The 20106-nt window shown below is 40.8% G+C and overlaps 1 protein-coding gene across 5 annotated transcripts in view; it reads right to left on the bottom strand.

Moving 5' to 3' along the window:
• Positions 1–9077, bottom strand: part of il1rapl1a (interleukin 1 receptor accessory protein-like 1a) — a 170288-nt gene extending 161211 nt beyond the window's left edge. For 2 of the 5 annotated variants that reach the window (XM_085136491.1, XM_085136492.1), the window contains exon 1: positions 8153–9069. The gene's annotated coding sequence lies outside the window, so the exon portion shown is untranslated. Of the gene's footprint in view, positions 1–6633; positions 6912–8152 lie in introns of all 5 variants that reach the window. The other 3 variants (XM_085136489.1, XM_085136490.1, XM_085136488.1) reach the window with 3 other exon arrangements.
• Between the last annotated feature and the right edge of the window lie 11029 nt (positions 9078–20106).

Raw genomic sequence — 20106 nt, 5'->3', positions numbered from 1 at the left:
CTGACCAACCACTAATGGCCAGCATCCGGTGCACAATGTGAGCCCACATCAGAGACGGCTGCTCAGAACAGTGCAATATTTATGGCAGTCCCCACTCCCTGAGGTCTCATTGCACCATAACACAGACCATTGCAGCTGACAAAACAACAGGGCAGAGCGTTTCAGCTTTAGGAAACAGTAGAAACACCTCGAGTTTTTCTCTTTTCCTCTCTCGGCATCTTTCTGTCTCCCCCATGCCAATTCTTGCATGACCTTGTCTGTTTTTGTCTTCCCATCTTTATAGCTCAGAGCTAGGGCCATCAGAGTGGATTTGAGAGGCAAGATGACAAGCCAAGCAGCAGAAAATTGACATAAAGTCACCCCACCCACCCCCCCACCCCCACCCCCGTCTATTTTTTGTGGGCCAGTCCACCGAGAGATCGCAGCTTACAATTACACTGTTGTGAGCAAATCTGATCTTGAACATTCGAACCACTTTCTTACAAGTACCTGCCAGCTCTGAGACTTCCAACATCCGCGTCTCTAAGGAGCGCTACAACTGTGATTCACTTTCCGCACAAATTCTACAAAAGCAAAATGATTAAATTACACCTTTAAATACAATTTCATCAGACATCAAGACAAGTCAATTTGCCAGGCTTAATCTTGTGCACGCCACTCTGTGAGCATTTCTCTGTTTTACATCCCTGCACTCCTTTCATTTATGTGCCCTGTATGAGCACACGTGTTGGAAGCGTTCACATTGCATATCTTACATGTTCACCCATGGGACACTGGTGAGATTTGCCCAGGACCAATGCAAAGTGACAGCTGAGAGATTGATTCCATTACAGCCGGTGTAGTCGACCCTCTGTATTTTATGGCAGGGCCAAAGGCAGCGTGCAAACAGTAAAAGAGAAACCTAATACGTTTAAAGTCAGGAATAGGATCTATTCAAGCATGTTCTCGTGACAGACATAATCATAAGGGAAATAATTAACAATGTCCAGACCGAGTTTCTTTTTTTATTGATGGAGACTGAGAGGGCAACACGTCCTTTTAGATCATATGATGACAAAGATCATTTGTCATTTTGCAAAATGAGCCATATGAATGTTGTCTAATCTCTTCTATCGAGTCTTATTTTGGCTTCTGAGATGAAGTGTTTTTAGGTTTAGGGAAACTCAAACAGCTGGTTAAGTCTGAAACCAGATTGTGCTCATGGTTTAAAATCAAACCTTGGTTTTGCTCAGAAAGAGTGTTAAGAAAAAATAAAGGGTGAATGATTGCACTATAACATCTTCCCTAAAAGTCTAAATCCTTCAAACATTTGCATAGCCCCAATTCTTCCTCTTCTTTTTAAACAAACAACTAGTTTTACAGTTTTCTTAAATCCCTTAGACTTCTTCCTTAAATCCTAACGTTTCCATCAAATATATGATTATAAAAGTAAAAACTGAAGCTAAAGCTAACATGTTTAAATAATAGTTTAAACATTCTGATAATCTGCCTTCATTCAGCTGATCAGATTTGATTGACAGCGTCCTGTTACACAATCTCACTCCAATTATTGCATTTTAATTAAAATGTTAGAAATCCTGATTGGCTCCATTATGGTCCAGCTCCCATCAAAAGAGAGAAAAAAGCCTAATCCAAAACACAATAAAGACTTTTTAAATGAAATAATAAAACTCTTTAAACTTCTATCTGGCAACAAATGTGCACTGATGTAGTCATAATATGTTTGGGGGTTAAGAGCTAAAATAAACTCCCTGTAAATCTTCTTATGAAAATAGTCTTAAATAATTCATTTTTGGTGTTACACCCTCCTGAAAGATCCAACCTTCAGGCACAATTAAAACCATCTCCCTGTGCTAAGTTAGGGCTGTCTCGAGCCACGATAACACAGCTGAACCATCAGGGCATGAAGACTGGACCTTTCTAGGTGTCCTGTAGGGTCTGGCACTGGAACATTGGCAGGACTGGATCAACCCTGTGGATTACGGGGAGGGGCCTGCATGGAGGCTTTTTCAGGTGTATCCTGTGGGTGCTCTACGGGATTTCAGTTTGTAAGCTAAATGAACTACTTGGTCTCTTTTTCGTGTTACTCATGTGCTAAGGGCAACACCAGAGCACTACATTGTAATGAGACGATCACTGATCACTTCACCTGTCAGTGGTTTTAATTTTGTGGCTGATTTATGTCGATATTTAATCGGCTTTCAAACTTGCATTCCAGCCTCCGAGCTTAAAGAGTATGGCTCTATAGCTATTGAAAGCAAGTATGTGTACCTCTCTTTAACTTTTATATATCCAAACCCCCACATCGCCACCCCTCAGTGACTGCTCTCTGCACATCAAGCCTCCAGATAATGCAGATTTTTTTCCCTGTTTCCTTAAATAACTACCTGCCTTCCTCATTTTTTCTACCCCGTGTTCATCTCCGTCTCTGGTCGATTTAGAAGTACAGGCCATTTTCCATTAGTCTTCTCAATAAATGTCTAAACATAAAGGCATTTTTATCTGGTGAGCAAAGTGACTTGAAGGTACAAAATCGACACCACTTTAATCTAAATACTGTAAGAGCTGGCAGCTTATGCTTCCGAGTGACTGAATTAAAGAGCCAAGCTCTTGAAAGCAACCTTGACAGGCCTAACTTTGTTTACATTGACAGCTTTCAAAGTACAGTGAAAGTAAGAAGTTAAGTTTTCTAAAAAATGTGCTCCTGAAAGAAACTTGAGGCAGACAGACCAAAGTTACAGCATGAAGGAAAGATGAGGGAATCAGTGAAGTGGGATCTGTGCCAAGTGCTGTGGGGGCGATAATGTTGGAGAGGTTATCAGGGAGATATCAGTATCAGTACAGATGTTCAAGCATCCACTGTCAAGGATCCTGCAGTGAGCTGTATTACTGTCTTTCTGTTTTCTCATGTGAATGTTAAATTTTGCTTTTTCAGAGAAAGTAAAGACAAAAGAATACTAATTTCAAAAACACACAAAGGTCCATGATTAAGGGTGTAATTAAATGAAATGTCAGTTTTTTATTTGATTATCTTTACTTGCAAATACATACTGGTAGTAGAATAAGGAGGTAACAGTTCAAATGAGTTTTTGCATAAAAGCAAACTATATTTCCCAGCCTACACTGCAAATATGCCGTACTTTCAGGACTGCTGGAGTGGCTAAACTTCCTAATCTGATTGCATAATCATTGTTTTGCTGTCGACCAAGGACTTTTACTATTCACCTGTATAAAAATGTGATAAGGACTTTTCTTCATCTCCTATTTATAAAAAACAAAATCAACAAAATTATTTGGGGTTTTTTTTTTCTTTTGTTCTTGTAAAATACCTCAATTGCTGCACCATCATTCTTGTTTATCTACCATTAAGTATTAGTACCAACTAAAAGCACCACATATATTTAAACTGCCATGATAATAAGGAAGGGTAAATGTGCCATGGTCCTCTTAAACAAAACAAGTAAATGGAGTAAATAAAAAGCATTTTTATAATTTTAACCTCAAATTTGATACATGCCTACTGAAAATCTTCATGAACTGGCACTGAAAATGCAACATGGATCAAATCTATTCATTTTTAAATAACCTTTACCCTTTTTTGCTTTTACAAGATTGTCCTGGGTAAAGAGGCAGCACCAGCTCAGCATTTGTTATGGTGGGAGAAACTGAAGCAACTGGAAAAAAAAATGGTATAATTACAAGAAAGGGCATAAATGACTGGCTGATAGAAAAAACATTTGGCATTCTTAAAAACTGAGTACAACACTGCAGTTGCACACTCTGGCCATAGAACTAAAGATGCTTGAATACCATGCTGTATTGTCTAGATGCATCAGCTTGGTCTCATCATCCTTCGCCACGCCCAAGTCGATATGAATGATAAATGAATTAATGCCATCTTGACTATTATCATCTTACTGATATTTGATCTGGGAGTGCATTTTACAATGAAAATATATCAGAGGCAAAATGTATATTCTAATGTGTCGTAAATACTGTCAATATCTGTGATATTGTATCACATTATGTTTTATAGCATTTTCAAACCCCAGCCTCATTTTCTCCTTCCTTTTTCAAACACTTCATACACAATAACAGTGGATCATTTATAATAATATCACATAAATATATAAATTACTGCTCTTAAACTCCTCATGGGATTTGACATTACCAGTTAGACCTATGAGCAGGAATGTCATGAGTTCAAGCTGGAAGGTCTTCAAACCGGCATCTAAATGCCATCGTCCTAATTTGTGAGATGAAAACGTGATTTATTGTCCATGTATGGTTCCTTTGAAGGCTAGTTAATCAAGCAGTATTCTCTCTGAGATGTTTATTGTTCCTTTATTGTCAATCAATGTGACAGGAAGAAGATGGCTCTTTAAAACATGACCCTTCCCCCAGATATCAATTCCAATAGTCCAGTGACTAAAACAGCATGCAAGTACATGCGTGCATGTGCATGTGTGCACACTCTAGTGATTGAATTAATGAATTGGCTCGCAACCTTTACTCAACCTTTTCTGCAGCAGGGACACAAATCACTGACCTGTCCTTTCTGCTGTGATGTGGCGATCTGAACGATTTCATCAGATAACTGACAGGCTAAAAGCTAAAAGCTTCCCTGACGCCACTCTGTACGCTACATCTATGTGTTATTATGCTGTGATTTTGTGTGTGTGTAAGGATATAATTGAGCATTTTGAACCTTAGAGCCAATATGCCTCAAATGAATCCTCAGCTCCCACAACAAAATGATTATTCCTAAACAAACCGTGTTTAATCGACTGCGTGCCTCTGCGGCTCTCTCCATCTGGAGGATGCTGTGTGACAGCTTCCCTTAAATTACAAATATCAATCTGCCACAGTGGGAGCTCAGCTGCCAGTGGCCTCATGGGGGTCCACATCAAAGCAACCAGCCTTCAAAACAAAGCCATCAAAATGCTGCGCTCGCTAGACGCTTTGTTCTGAATCAACCATGTTCATCACCTGATCACAACTGTGGTAAATTGACCGAATATTTTGTGATAAAGAAACACAGAAAAATGCTTCCAAAAAAAGAAAACCACAAAGAAAAAGAAAAAGAGCTAAACTGATATGCCTTCACCCAGGATGCTGACCTGAAGTTGGCCTAGTGTGTGGTTCTAGGTCAGCTCTGTGTGGCTCCACTGCTCATTCTTCCCCTACGGCAGGGACCGACAGACGCTAGCACCAAGGGCTCCCAATCTGCCGTGTGATCAGTGGGACTCTCCCTAAGCGTGTTCCCCCTCCTCATGACCGGCTGTCTGCCCCCGGCAACACTACCACTTACACTGCATCCACCCGCTTATTGATAAACTTCACTGCAGGATCGCCTTTGCTCCTAGGGAAAGCAATGGAACTGCAGGGTGGCCTAATTCAATCAGCGTTAGGGGAAAACACACACGCCATTCATCACCAACGAAAGACCACTTCAGGAAGTCTGTACTAGCGATTCCCCCCATACCAGATGACCATTAACACGCAAACAAATTAGCTTGCTGTGGTCCCACTCGGAACTGATCAGCATGTCTTTCTTGAACTTGGTATCAAGATTGTTATCACATAATGACATTTTGATACACTGATGTGAATATTATTAGTAATCACAGATAAACAGTACAGTCAATCATTCAGCGCACACTAGATGTCACAACACCCCCCATCCCCACCAGAGATAATCGGATTTCCACTTGGGCTGTATATCAACGCCACAACTGTGTTTATAACACATTTTAGCACCAAATGTGTCGTAAGAGACTTTGTGTGCTTAGCTCTGTGGAATCCAAAAAGAAAATAAAGCAGGAGACATGCTGTTTTTCCCCCAAGAACACAATCGTTTGTATTATAAAGAAAGTACTTCATTTTTGGAAAAACTGATAAAACTGGCTTAAAAATAAAAGTTTTATTTGAAAGCATATTTTATGTGTGTATGTGTTGCAAACATGGGAAGACTAAGAAGAGATTATTTCTTTGAAACTGACATTTTACAATTACAGCACCATAGTGAGGCATAATTGCTCTTTGTGCCTGCTTTTAGTGTTGGGCTTATTTCTGGTGTCGATAGCTGTTATTTTCATTTAAAAAAAGAAAGAAAAAACAATTGTTCACATGGCCAAGAGAAGCCCCACTTTATGGTGATCAGCTAATGGATTTTAACACCACTCAGCAGACACGATGATGCCATTTAAAGCAAAGGCTGTGATCCTGTCCCAATCTAAGATAGATAGATAGATAGATAGATAGATAGATGCAACATGTGTGTGTGACTCACTAGCTGTCCAAGTATTTAACACACAAAATGTGACACAAGCCGAGGAGAGTTAGCCTACAGCAGCAACCGAACATTTCTGCCCAGAGTTGAACAAAGGAGCTGTCTGTTTCAGCACCACGGACAGTTCCTGTCATCTCTCCTATGACGAGGTGCTGCTGGCAAGAGCGACGGCCTGCCATTTTTATCTGCTGCACCGTGAAACATCAGACAGACGTGACTTTACGAATTTATTAGCGAGGCCCCGTGCTCACACAAACCCCACTGAAAATTCAGCGTGACGCGGAGACGGTTCAGTTTCACGACTTTCTTTGTTAACAGCGTGAATTGGAGATGAGGCTCACCTCAGTCCCACGGATGATATCGTCCCGGCCAGCATCAATAGATAAAGGTTATCTGAAAAACTTCAAAAGTCAAAAAATTCTGCTCTGATTAACGATATATGACTCCGGCTTGGTGTCACCTCAAACTGCAGCCTGGCGACGAACCAGGCAGCCCTGGTTGTTTGACAGCGAGACAAAGACTTGGGGGCTTAATACAACCATGTGCGTATTCACTTGAAGAACACGGGTGCGATGAGTCCAAGAGCCACTGACCACCCACAGTCTCTCCTCATATCTGCCTGTAGTGAGGTTTAAAACACACACACACACACACACACACACACACACACAGCATGGCAAACAATAAGACTGGCGATTCTTGATGTTTCCACTAGCGCTTAAATTGTTCAGACATTTATAATCCAGGCGCACTTCCAGAAATAGGTTCATCATCTATCACTCATGTCCCTGCGTCATGCGTCGGTATTTGTACGTTTCCACCCAATGGGCCGCGCTGTTCGTCCCTCATGGGTAACTCGTACAGTAGGTCAAAATGGCAAGGAACCCAATCCGATTAAGCTGTCATTTCAATACGGTTACATTTGCGTAATGACGCGGATAAGCTTTGCTCGGGCAGTAAAATAATGACAGCATGTGCGCGAGCTTTGGTATTCAAATATGTCTCCAATTTACGCTTTACAGCCTAAGTACAGTGACGCACACTCTCTCACACACATACACAGTCATTTCAAACTATCACTGAGAGTGTGTGGGTGTGCACGTGACACACACGAGAGAGGGAGAGAGAGAGAGCATAATAAGTTTTGTGTTTTTTTGAGGCTCTCTTTTGTGGCTAAATCATTGCCTCGGTGCAACCAGCAGCCGATATCCTTCCGTATAAAGACAGGATTGTGCATATAATAAGGCTTACTGGTAGACTGCCTTCAGGAAAAGCTGCTGCTTCGTTTACACCTTTATCTAAATCCTCTCCTTTGTGAGCTCCAGTGAGCCCGGCGGCCCGATGTATGAGACTGCACTGCAGAGGGTTTCTCCGGAATCTCCATGATTGAGCTCATGAGCAAACATATCGTGAGCCAAATACACAAAACAGGAACACTCATTCCCCAAAAAAGAAAAAAACTAAACAAAAAAGGCAGGCACTGAGGTTGCCTCTCACATTGCGACGCATATCTTTAGTTTAATTATTTATCTTTTGGCTTCCTGAATGTTTGAAGCCCTTTGTAATCTATATTCGAAGTCAATTACATCGTTCCCACAGCATGTGTTGAACTTCTCCCCTTAAAAGCGTTTGACTGACTCAGAGCTTTATAAAACTGATGTATATTAGCCTTTCTCCACCGTGTATTTTTTCTAGATTAACTACTGCAACTGTCCGACAGAACCACAGACCAGGGGCGATCAATCTGTGGTTGTAATATTAGAAGTGTCGGTTAAAATGAGGTCTGCGAACTTTATCAGATGGTCAGAAAAACCGTGTTATGTCGAAAAGCCAAAAAAAGAAAAAAGAAAACTGGCCTACCTTCAACTCGATTCCAAAAATGGTACGACGCCGTTTGTCAGTCAGTGAGGGAGGCTTTGAACATCACAACTCCAGGTCAATGGAGAAAACAGGTTTCCATATAGTGTGTGCAAGCTCGTGATAGTCTGTGTTTCGGCGAGGTCACCCATTCAGCCGATCGTCCGGTTTAAATCCAAACAGAAGAATGGAGATTTTTGTCTCTGTCCTTTGGGGAAGAAGTGCGCCAAGTGCTCTCCTACGCAGATGTGACTTTGCGCGCTTGAAATAAAACGGATGATGGGTAGAAGAAGAAGAAAAAAAATACAATTTTACTACAGCAAATAAAACATAACATCAAAACGAGTTGGGGCTAAGCTGTCAAACGACTAACCCCTCCGAAAAAAATATCTGACAGCTGACTTTTACGCAAATAGTGTTCGGTTAGCCTGCTAATCCTCTCCTGGGTGCTTGACCATCCTAGGCTCGCTGATTGGTGCGATCCCCACTCAGCCGCGGCGCGGTGGAGATGTGGAAAAGAAATGTATGGATATAATGGCCAGATCCGATGGGGGGGTTTCCTCCACAGCTCCTCTGTAGTTGCAATGCACACGACGAGAGGAATCGCTCCCTGGTCCTAGTGCACCACACACCGTCCCTGCTGTCTCCAACACATGCTGCACCTGCACTCTGGCACCATCATCGCAACTGAACGGCAAAATAGACGAGGGGATGGCGCGGGAGAGAAATTCCAGCAGACATCAATAACTCAATTCAAAGCGCCAAAGAAGACGTGCAAAAAAACGCTCTTCACTTGTTGGAAGAGAGGAAAAGGTGGACAGGGTTAAGAAAGGGAAATACGGGGGTGGGAGGTGCGGAAAAAGGAGAGATCAACAGGGAAGAGAGAAGGGACTTAAAACTGCATGCTTCAGCCTCACGCTGGAGAGGAGCTTGAAATAAAGTGTGAGTTCAAAGTATTATGTTGTCCGTTCAAATGGAAATATGAATTATAAACAGTCTACTGTTTAATCTTGTTATTACTTTGTTTTGCGGCTGCGATTAAAAGGAGTTATTCTGTCGACAGTTATTTGAAACACCTGTCGACAGTTATTCTGTCGACAGGTGTTTCAAATTCGACACCTGTCGAATTTGAAACACCGACATCACAATCTCAGAGACATCAGGGAGCTTCTAAGCTACCCGCTGCCCTCTTTTATAACATCCTTATTTACAACTGTTTGAAGTCTGACTGAAATGAGAAAAATATTTACCTCTTTATATTAGTGATTATGTAGCAGCTCCATTTTCTATATCTTTATTAGCTCTCCGGTTTCTGTTAAAAACCAAAAGGTAGGTGGAGGCTGAAGAAATACAGTTTGTTGGTTTTGCAGTAAAGTACCATCTTCAGCTTTTACATTCATGTTTTTTTCTGTTGGACTTGTTTTCAGAAGCCTGTGAAATCTACACGAGGCAATAATGTTGTCATTGCGTCATGCAGTTCTAAGCAAAGACACACTGGTGAACAGCCAGACAACAATATACACAACAACAGGGGGAATGTTTCTAATTGAGTAATGAACTTTAGCTTGAAGATTAGTCCACTAAGCAAAACCCACACATTAATCAGAATCGTGTAAGCTTCACTGTGAAAGTCACTTAGAAGTTAGTTCATTCTTTGGCAACCATGCTACCAAGAAACTGCCAGCAAATAATAAGATTTCTCTAAGTTTGTTGGACTAAACTTGTTCTCAGGTCTGGATATATAGATTTTGCTTGATTGGCAACTCTCTGACTCATCTGTTAGTTTTGTTACACCCATTTTGTCAGCACAAATTACACCTTTTCAGCATCTTATTGGTACCTGGACTGTAGTTATGCCACACACTACGTCTGCCCACATTTAACACCAGCATGTAATCCAGCAGAATACATGAAAACACCTGTGTGGGTGTACAAATCCAATAGAGAATGATTCAGTTCTTGTACTCATCTCCAATTTTGGGTTAGCATGAGCCATCAGTGGTGATGAGACACATCCTACTAATTCATGTAATAGCGGCCTGAAAAAGAAAAAAAAGTCTCAGCTCAGCTGAAATCTCACAGCCAAATGCACACTCAGTGGTGAATTATTGTTGAATTGTGTGTGCAATATTTAACACTTTACCCGCTGTCTCCCTCGCACCATTCTCTTGCAAATGCCTTCTATTTTAAGCTGGTTTGACAATTTTGCTGGATAAAAATGGTCGTGGTATATTTTTTCTATGTATTTGTTTTTATGGTAAATGATTAATCAGGGAGTTCAGATCAGATCAAAGCCAGGATGAAACCAACACATACTAAATTGAGTAGCCCAACTATCACCATGAATAATAATAATAATACATTTTATTTGAGGGCGCCTTTCAAAAACCCAAGGTCAGCTTACAAAAGAACAACATTAATAAACGAAGCAATAGTCATAAAATAAGTTAAAATTGCAAAGCATAACTTGACAACAGGTAAACTCAGCACTAAAGCAAATAAGCCATTTTGAACAGATGTGTTTTGAGCTGTGACTTAAATGTGGGAAGAGAGTCTATATTTCTTATGGCTGGAGGAAGAGAGCTCCAGAGCCGAGGAGCAGAGCGACTGAAGGCTCTGTTCCCCATAGTGGTAAGACGTGCGGACGGAACAGTGAGATGAATAGCAGATGAGGATCGGAGAGGGCGGGAAACAGTGGCGATATGGAGCAGGTCACACAAATAGGAAGGAGCAGATTTATGGATACACTTGTACGTGAGAAGTAAGATTTTAAAGTTTATCCTGACTTCTATGGTCAACCAGTGAAGCTGCTGAAGAACTGGCGTAATATGAGCTCTTGACGGAGTACAAGTTATGACCCGAGCTGTGGAATTTTGAAGAAGTTGGAGTTTATGAAGGGACCTTTTAGGGAGCCCAAATAAGAGGGAATTGCAGTAATCAATGCGGGACGTAATAAGACTATGGACAAGGATTGCAGCAGCATGGGGAGTAAGGAAGGGGCGGAGTAATAAGCTAAATTCAGACCTGTATTTTTTAATTAAGTGCCTTAAATGCACCGCTTCTATATCAATATTAGGCATCTGACTCAAAGGCCATGTTACTGGAGCCATATTTACTGATTTTTATTGAAACATTTGAAACCTTAAATTGCTTTTCTTAATAAGAGATTCAACATTTAAATGTAATAAGATTGCCCAAACAGCTGTCTTATATATGGTGTATGGTGGAGCTCCAGTGCATGCCTTACTACAACATTTATCCATCACAGGAAAATGTGAAATGAATAAAGCTCTAAGCAGCTCACAAAAAAACCCTAATTTTCTTGAAAAACACTCTATAGCATCTCTTCTTGGTCAAGTTTCGACAGTGCTGTAAGCCCCACAAACAAAATCCCATATACCATTCACCAACTTGTGTCAGCTAGGGAAGCAGGGATATGGGATCTACTATGGGCAGATGTAATTGTTTTAGAAAAAGCACGATCATCCATCATGTCAGACCCATCACCATAGTTTCTCACTTTAAACATTCATTTGTGCAGATCCGTAACAGCTGTTGGAAGTCATAAAACTGCATCTCCATCCACCCACCTGTAACGATTCTCTTAACTCTTTGGTGAAATTCGGTTATGCATTTCATTTAGTATTTTTTCACTGCTGTATTGATTATGGTCGCATCATATGATGTAATCCAGGATTGCAGCTTTTAAGAGTACAAGTGCTCTGTAGATTTAAAATGCCAGCTAAGGTATACTGTCCAGTTTGCTAAACAAAAACTTGCGTTTCATTTGTGTGTCTTTTATATTTCTCAACCACTTAACATAGCAACCCTGTTTAAATAGTGGTCATCTCAGCTGTAGGGACTACACAGAAAATCTTCATAGTATACTGCCCTCAAGAAAACAAGAGCAACACTGAAGCTGAGGTTACAGAATAAAAGGAATGCTAAAGCAGCACGTGGGCATTTTTATGCACACAACAATTACACTGCATGTGTTTGTGTCTTGTCCACCTTTCATTGTTAAATCCCAAAAGGAACTGTGGTGTCCGTAAACGAGGGGAAGGAAGAGGGATGTCTTGAATAACTGCACTGGCCCAGGGCTCAGGAAACTCGTCACAGACGTATCTGCCTCCGCAGTTTTCCTTTCAGAGTATGAGTAGGTACCTGACCATTATTCCGCCTGCAGAAAATATAGAGGCTGACTGATATGACATAAACCCTCCTCTTCATTCTCCATAAAAAAATAAAAAATATGCTCACTCATTCACTCACTCACTCACTCACGCACTCACTCACTCATGGCTAGTTCCTCCATATTCGGTAGATAAACGGTGCATAAGTGATGCCATAGAAACTGCTTAGAGATCACAGGACTCCATCACAGCTTACTCCCACACTTCTTCTTTTTTTCTTGCTGCTGTATTGTCCAGTCTCCTTCTGCTCAGTGGCACTGCACGGAGGCTACTTTGACTGGATGGGAACGGCTCCATATGGACTCTTTCACTAATTTAAAAAAATAAATAATCACCAACTTTGCTTTTAAATAGGCGATATCTTGAATTAACATCTTGTCCCACTTTCCTGAGTGGACAGAAATAGACGATGCATATGAATGCTGCCAGATAAAGAAACAATTAATTCTTTGGTCCAAATTGAAAATAAGAAGAAAATAATGTGTCCTAGTGGGCCACAGGAAACACAAGAACAGATGTAGCCATGGACTTTTAAAACACAGCAGTACTCCTGCAATGTGAGTTCACACACAGACAAATTGATCTTAATATTGAGGTCTTCTCTCCATTGGTTTCTACTTGAACATTTCTCAAAGTTTTAACATAATAAGATGAAGCCGTTTCCCCCTTGCTGTGGGTTTGATTCAAAGTGCTTAAATCCACCAGTGAATCTTGCTTGTAGCAGTGTGTGTATGAACCCCATATTTAATTATTTTCTGTCCACTTACACATAGCGCTGTCATAGATTTGATAGCACACAAACATGGTGTAACCTTAGCCTCCAACAAATGAGTGATATCACAGAATCAGTCTAATATTCACTCTTCCTTTAGCTCTGTTTTGCTTTTCATCATCTCCTGGGAGCAATATTTGTCTCATTAGTTTATATATCTGTTACTGTCTGATCTGTGTGTTGTCCATCAGTTGTTGTCATCTCATCTTCCTCCTGTTTCTGTGCCTTCCACCATTTCTTGTTTCTCCACCTTCCCTCTTTGAGTTAGGCTTGTTCTTGTTGCTGTTGGATATTTTCTGCCAACTCTTAGAAGCATTTTGTGTAAAGCATATGTTTAGAGTAAAGATACTTTAATTTCACCACCTACAGTGCTGTGGAAAAGTATTTGCTTCCTTCCTGATTTTGAGCTTTTTTGCATATTTGTCACTTACATGTTTCAGATCATGAAACTATTTTTTAACAGTTTTTTTTATTAAGAAAGCAGCAGATTATGCCTCGATCTAAAGAAACTCAAGAACAGCTGAGAAAGTCATTGACATCTATCAGTCTGAAAAGTGATCGCTAAGCAATTTTCAAGGGTTTATTGGATCATGAACGCTGACCTTAACTGAGGCACGTGAACTACAGTGAGAGCCATAATCCACAAAACCTGAAACAGTGGTGAACCTTCCCAGGAGGGGCCAGCCCACAAAATTATTCCAAGAGCACATTGATGACTCATCCAGGTTATTCCCAAAAGAACCCAGAACATCATCTAAAAAACTGCAGGCCTCACCTGCATCTTCATCATAAGGTCACACAAACACAGCATTTCATAAAAAGGGTATACCAACAGCCAAACATGGTGGAGGTAGAATGATGGTCTGGACCTGCTTTGATACTTCAGGAAGACTTGTCATTATTGATAAAATCATGAATTCAGAAGGAGAATGTTTTCCCTTCAGTTTGTGTCCTGAAGCTCAACCACACTTATGTTATGTCAAAAAAACATACCAGAAAATCTGCCTCTGCATGACTCCAGAAAGAAATAAACTAGTGGACTAGTCAAAATCTGGACTTATATCAGATTTAGGTGCTTCGGCATGAACTCAAACAGGCTGTTCATGCTTGAACATACTCCAGTGTGTCTGAATTAAAACAATTCTTCAAAGAACAGCGGGCCAAAATTCCTCAACAGTGATGTGAAAAGCACTTGATTGCAGTTCTTGCTGCCAAAGGTGGCACAACCAGTTATTAGGTTTAGGGAGCAATTGCTTTCCCACACACAGCCAAGTAGCTTTACATAACTTTTTCCTTTAATAAATGCAATCACTCATTTAAAAACTGCATTTTGTATTTATTCATACTATTGTTAGCTAATATTAAAGTCTGCTGGATGATTTGAAATGTCAGTGTGACAAATATGCAAAAAGACTAAGATATCAGGAAGACGATATTTCTTTTTCCAACTGTTTAGGAATCTGCTGTCATAAAAGAGAAATAACGCTTCTTTATCTCCAAGAGACTATACTGGATGTCCCCTCACCTTCCATTTCTAAGGCTTCAATGAGAGATTTTTACAATTTGCTAGTTAGCTTGTGTCCATCGTCCATCATTTCTAATTCTTTCTGTGATATGCACACATGCTGAAAATGGACAGACGAACACACATGCACACACTCTGACAAACGCAATAACACACACCCACAGACAAGCAGATGTTTCACAGAGCGGCTGACTGATACATGCCCATTGCCTAATTGCAGGTTTATGAAATCTGCAGGTTGCGGGTGCCAAGCAGTTTCTAAACGGATGCCAAACGGTTGCTGTGACAGCAGGTCGTGACCTTCCTGTAATTGTAGAGATGATGCCATTTCCCCTGCTCATCTGGTATGCACATCTGTGCCAGCACAAAACCACTGATAGCCAAAGCACACAACTGAATTAAAACCAACACATCAGAATGAGATTTGGTTTATTGTTACCAGTCCCTCAGAGGTTTACTTTTCAAAATGCCATTTCCTTTTTCAAATCCTTCAGTTAGAAGTGATTTAACCTCTATATAACTGATACTGACGCTGCCAGCAGATTCATGTGTGACCTTGGGAAAAGCAATTGCTCACACGTACAAGAAATCTAATAGTTCTAAAACTTTTGGACACCTTTTCTTGTCCTTGATTATGTCATCGTTTTGGCCAGTTCATGTGCTGAATGCTGTGAACAGCCTTTTTGATTAAAGTGGCATCTTTCCGAATCACAGTGCCATTGCCTTTGAATTTGACGGTCTGGCATACGTGTTTGATCATAGCGTATGAAAGGCATCAACATCTAATTAACCTCACCAAGTGATGCACTTCCAGAGAAGTTAAAGGCCGGGCTTTGTTTTAAAATGCAGAGCAGGAGAGGAGGGGGTTAAAACAAAGTTGAAGAGTACAAGTGGTGGATTCAGAATAACTTCTCTGTCTGGGCTTTTATAAGAATGTACCACCCACTGCTGGATCATCATGATCTAAAACCACTCATCATCTAACAGCTATTGTTGCATTGTGGAGAGTTTTATTTCAGTCACAGAAAGTCTTGGACATCAACCTACATATTTGATGCTTTCATTTGTTTTTTAAAATATATATACCAAAAAAGAAGGACATTTCACCTTCTGATCCAAAATTCAAGCCATTCCTTTTGACGTCAGTCACACACTGACAATTTCTCCTCTGAAACAGCAAAAACTCCTTGTTTTGTGACATGACCTTGTCATTGCATCACTGTGTCTTGTTTTTTTCCACTGCTGTGTTAAATAACGTTTTGCAAAATGCTAGTTTATTATTCATAGCTTAGGTTGTTTTGGGGTTTTATTTGTATTTTGAGTAGTGCTGAATATTTCAACTGGGAACTACATTTTCTCCTTTTGCAACTTGCCAACAAACCATTGACTAAATTATCACAAAAACCTAAAAAAGTTTAAAGCTGAATCTCATGAAAACACTGAGAAAATGAGGAGAAGAGAACTTAGTGAGTGGTACTCTGAACTTCTGCTAGTAATATGCATTTGGGAATGTTTGGGGTGGTCCTATGTACAGTGGGGCAAAAAAGTATTTAGTCAGCCACCGATTGTGCAAGTTCCCCCACTTAAAATGATGACAGAGGTCAGTAATTTGCACCAGAGGTACACTTCAACTGTGAGAGACAGAATGTGAAAAAAAAATTAATGAATTCACATGGTAGGATTTGTAAAGAATTTATTCGTAAATCAGGGTGGAAAATAAGTATTTGGTCAATAACAAAAATACAACTCAATACTTTGTAACATAACCTTTGTTGGCAATAACAGAGGTCAAACGTTTACTATAGGTCTTTACCAGGTTTGCACACACAGTAGCTGGTATTTTGGCCCATTCCTCCATGCAGATCTTCTCAAGAGCAGTGATGTTTTGGGGCTGTCGCCGAGCAACACGGACTTTCAACTCCCGCCACAGATTTTCTATGGGGTTGAGGTCTGGAGACTGGCTAGGCCACTCCAGGACTTTCAAATGCTTCTTACGGAGCCACTCCTTTGTTGCCCGGGCGGTGTGTTTTGGATCATTGTCATGTTGGAAGACCCAGCCTCGTTTCATCTTCAAAGTTCTCACTGATGGAAGGAGGTTTTGGCTCAAAATCTCACGATACTTGGCCCCATTCATTCTGTCCTTAACACGGATCAGTCGTCCTGTCCCCTTGGCAGAAAAACAGCCCCATAGCATGATGTTTCCACCCCCATGCTTCACAGTAGGTATGGTGTTCTTGGGATGCAACTCAGTATTCTTCTTCCTCCAAACACGACGAGTTGAGTTTATACCAAAAAGTTCTACTTTGGTTTCATCTGACCACATGACATTCTCCCAATCCTCTGCTGTATCATCCATGTGCTCTCTGGCAAACTTCAGACGGGCCTGGACATGCACTGGCTTCAGCAGCGGAACACGTCTGGCACTGCGGGATTTGATTCCCTGCCGTTGTAGTGTGTTACTGATGGTGACCTTTGTTACTTTGGTCCCAGCTCTCTGCAGGTCATTCACCAGGTCCCCCCGTGTGGTTCTGGGATCTTTGCTCACCGTTCTCATGATCATTTTGACCCCACGGGATGAGATCTTGCGTGGAGCCCCAGATCGAGGGAGATTATCAGTGGTCTTGTATGTCTTCCATTTTCTGATGATTGCTCCCACAGTTGATTTTTTCACACCAAGCTGCTTGCCTATTGTAGATTCACTCGTCCCAGTCTGGTGCAGGTCTACAATTCTTTTCCTGGTGTCCTTCGAAAGCTCTTTGGTCTTGGCCATGGCGGAGTTTGGAGTCTGACTGGTTGAGGCTGTGGACAGGTGTCTTTTATACAGATGATGAGGTCAAACAGGTGCCATTCATACAGGTAACGAGTGGGGGACAGAAAAGCTTCTTACAGAAGACGTTACAGGTCTGTGAGAGCCAGGGATTTTCCTTGTTTGAGGTGACCAAATACTTATTTTCCACCCTGATTTACGAATAAATTCTTTACAAATCCTACCATGTGAATTCATGGATTTTTTTTTCACATTCTGTCTCTCACAGTTGAAGTGTACCTCTGGTGCAAATTACTGACCTCTGTCATCATTTTAAGTGGGGGAACTTGCACAATCGGTGGCTGACTAAATACTTTTTTGCCCCACTGTATGTCACTGGTACCGTGGGAGTATAGCTATTTGAAAATGGCTGTACATCCACAAATTCATTTAGAGAAACAAGGCTGCAGTTGTCAAAAGAAAATAATCTAAACCCAGACGCAAAAAGCAGTCTGTGCGGTAACAGGTGTGAGTAAACTATTGACCATGCCTAAGATGATAAGCACCTGAAAGCAAATACTATAAATAAAGTATGAAATTAAAAAAGCAAAACAAAACAGGGAAAAATCATAGCAATAGAAAAACAGCTGCAGTGAAGACAAACATCAAAACATGTGTGATGGGAAAACTTGAAAAAAAATACACAAGTCCATAATTATTAGAAGTTAATATCTAAGAAGCTTAAAATACAAGATGTTTTGCAGACTTGGTGCAGACCCGTTTGTATCTAGAGCATGAAGAATTTGACAGTACATGAATGTCATAAACGCGACTTTATACTCTGACTTTGACGAACATTTGATGTTATCTGTTTAAATAAATTTGTGAGTGTGCAGGCATTACTTTTTTCCCCTCTTCCACGCTGAGACACGTGTCAACATCATTAGTCAGTCTCATTAAGATCTCCCATCTAATCTGAATTATACATCAAGCAGCCAATCAAGAGCTTGCATCTGGAGCCGTCATGGGAGCGTCCCTGATGATTCCCAGTCGAGGTTTTTCCTTTTAATCAGAAGACTGGAGCAGGATCACTGTTTTCCATTTAAAAAGGAATACATGGTAAGGTGCAGCAAAATAGAAAGATAGTGAGAGATGGAAAGAAAAGAATAGAGGGCGAGAGAGTGGGAAGTCTCAGATGTGCAGGAGTGGAGAGATTTACATTTAATAACCACGCGCTGTGAATTTGTGCAAAGATGCTTCCAAAGGGAAAAAAACATGCTTACACTGTGTATAAATATATGTAAGTATGCCTTTTCTCACAAAAATGTAGATGAATTCATATCAAACTTTCAAAACCTAAAAGCCTAAACAATTTCAGTGCTATGTTTTACTGCCATTATACCGTGATGCTGTAGTACCAGGTATGAAGCAACACTCCTGCCCACACCCATCGGTGATTTGGAGCACAGCGGTGTTTTGTCCTTGTTTCATCTTATCCAGCTATTAGTGATTTTTGTCATTTTTGACATGTAATTTTATACAGCATCAGCAGCTGTTTCACTTACACCTCTGCTGTTACGCCTCTGTGTAGCTGTCACTGCAGTTGACAGTTTGCATTAGCAGTTTTCCTGAACTCCAGTGTTAGAAAAATCAAGTCTGGGCAAAGTTGTTCTCCTCACTTTTACCACAGAGCAGGAGGCATAGCACATGACACCCACTCTGCCACTTGAATTCACAGCACAATTACCTGCTTTATTCTCACATGGCCTGAACAGAACTTTGTCAAGGAACCTGGTGGTGAGAATTTCCAAACAAAAGACACAAGCTAGCTCAGTTATGAAGCTCACATGGTGGACTACAAACACAACGCTACCCTTACATGTGTTCTACAGAATTCAAACTCAGGGGGGGCAATAACTATTTCTGTCACATGAACTCATCTGTGGGTCAAAGTTTAAATGACTGCAAGTTATTTTTTGCCAGCTGGTCGGTGGACTGATATCACAAAACTAGAAAAAGTCAACTCAGAGGTACACAAGCACCACTTCCTTCTACAAATGGGGTTTTGAATAGGGTAGTGACAGGATGCCACCACATATAATCTGGGGTGGCTGTAGCTCAGGCAGTAGAGCAGGTCATCTACTGATCGGAAGGTTGGTGGTTTGATTCCTGGCTTCCCCTAGTCTGCACGCCAAATATCCTTGGGCAAGATACTAACCTCAAATCGCTCACGCTGTTACATAGAAAGCACCTAGAAAAAGTGTTTTCTATGTGAATGCACAAGTTGTGTAAAGCGCTTTGAGTGCTCAGAAGAGTAGAAAAGCGCTACTCTTCTGAAAAGAAAAGCGCAATATATAAGAAACAGTCCATTTACCAACCAAATCCTAGAGTAAGGGACTTATTTAGATAAGTCTTACTTGTGATGTTCTCAAAGCTGGTGTTTGACAAGTAGCACTTTTTATGTGACACTAAGTACAGCAGCTAAGTGCATTTGTAATCTAATGTCTTTTATTTTTCACTCTCTTAATACAAGGTTACTTAACAATATTTTAATCACATAACTCCTCTGCTGAACATCAAGTTTTTCTGAAAACAATTGTCCTCTCCCCGTCCCTCCCTGCGCCTCTAGTATTCATTAACATAGAAATTGACAAGCCACAATTGAGGCTCTAAAGTGAAGTGCAGACAGCAAGGTCAGCCAAGAATCAGCAATTAAGCAAG

Source organism: Neolamprologus multifasciatus, chromosome 16 (assembly GCF_963576455.1).
Source record: "Neolamprologus multifasciatus chromosome 16, fNeoMul1.2, whole genome shotgun sequence".
Lineage (NCBI taxonomy): Eukaryota > Metazoa > Chordata > Actinopteri > Cichliformes > Cichlidae > Neolamprologus > Neolamprologus multifasciatus.
The sequence above is the reverse complement of the archived record's forward strand: the minus strand, read 5'-3'. Positions and strand labels throughout refer to the sequence as shown.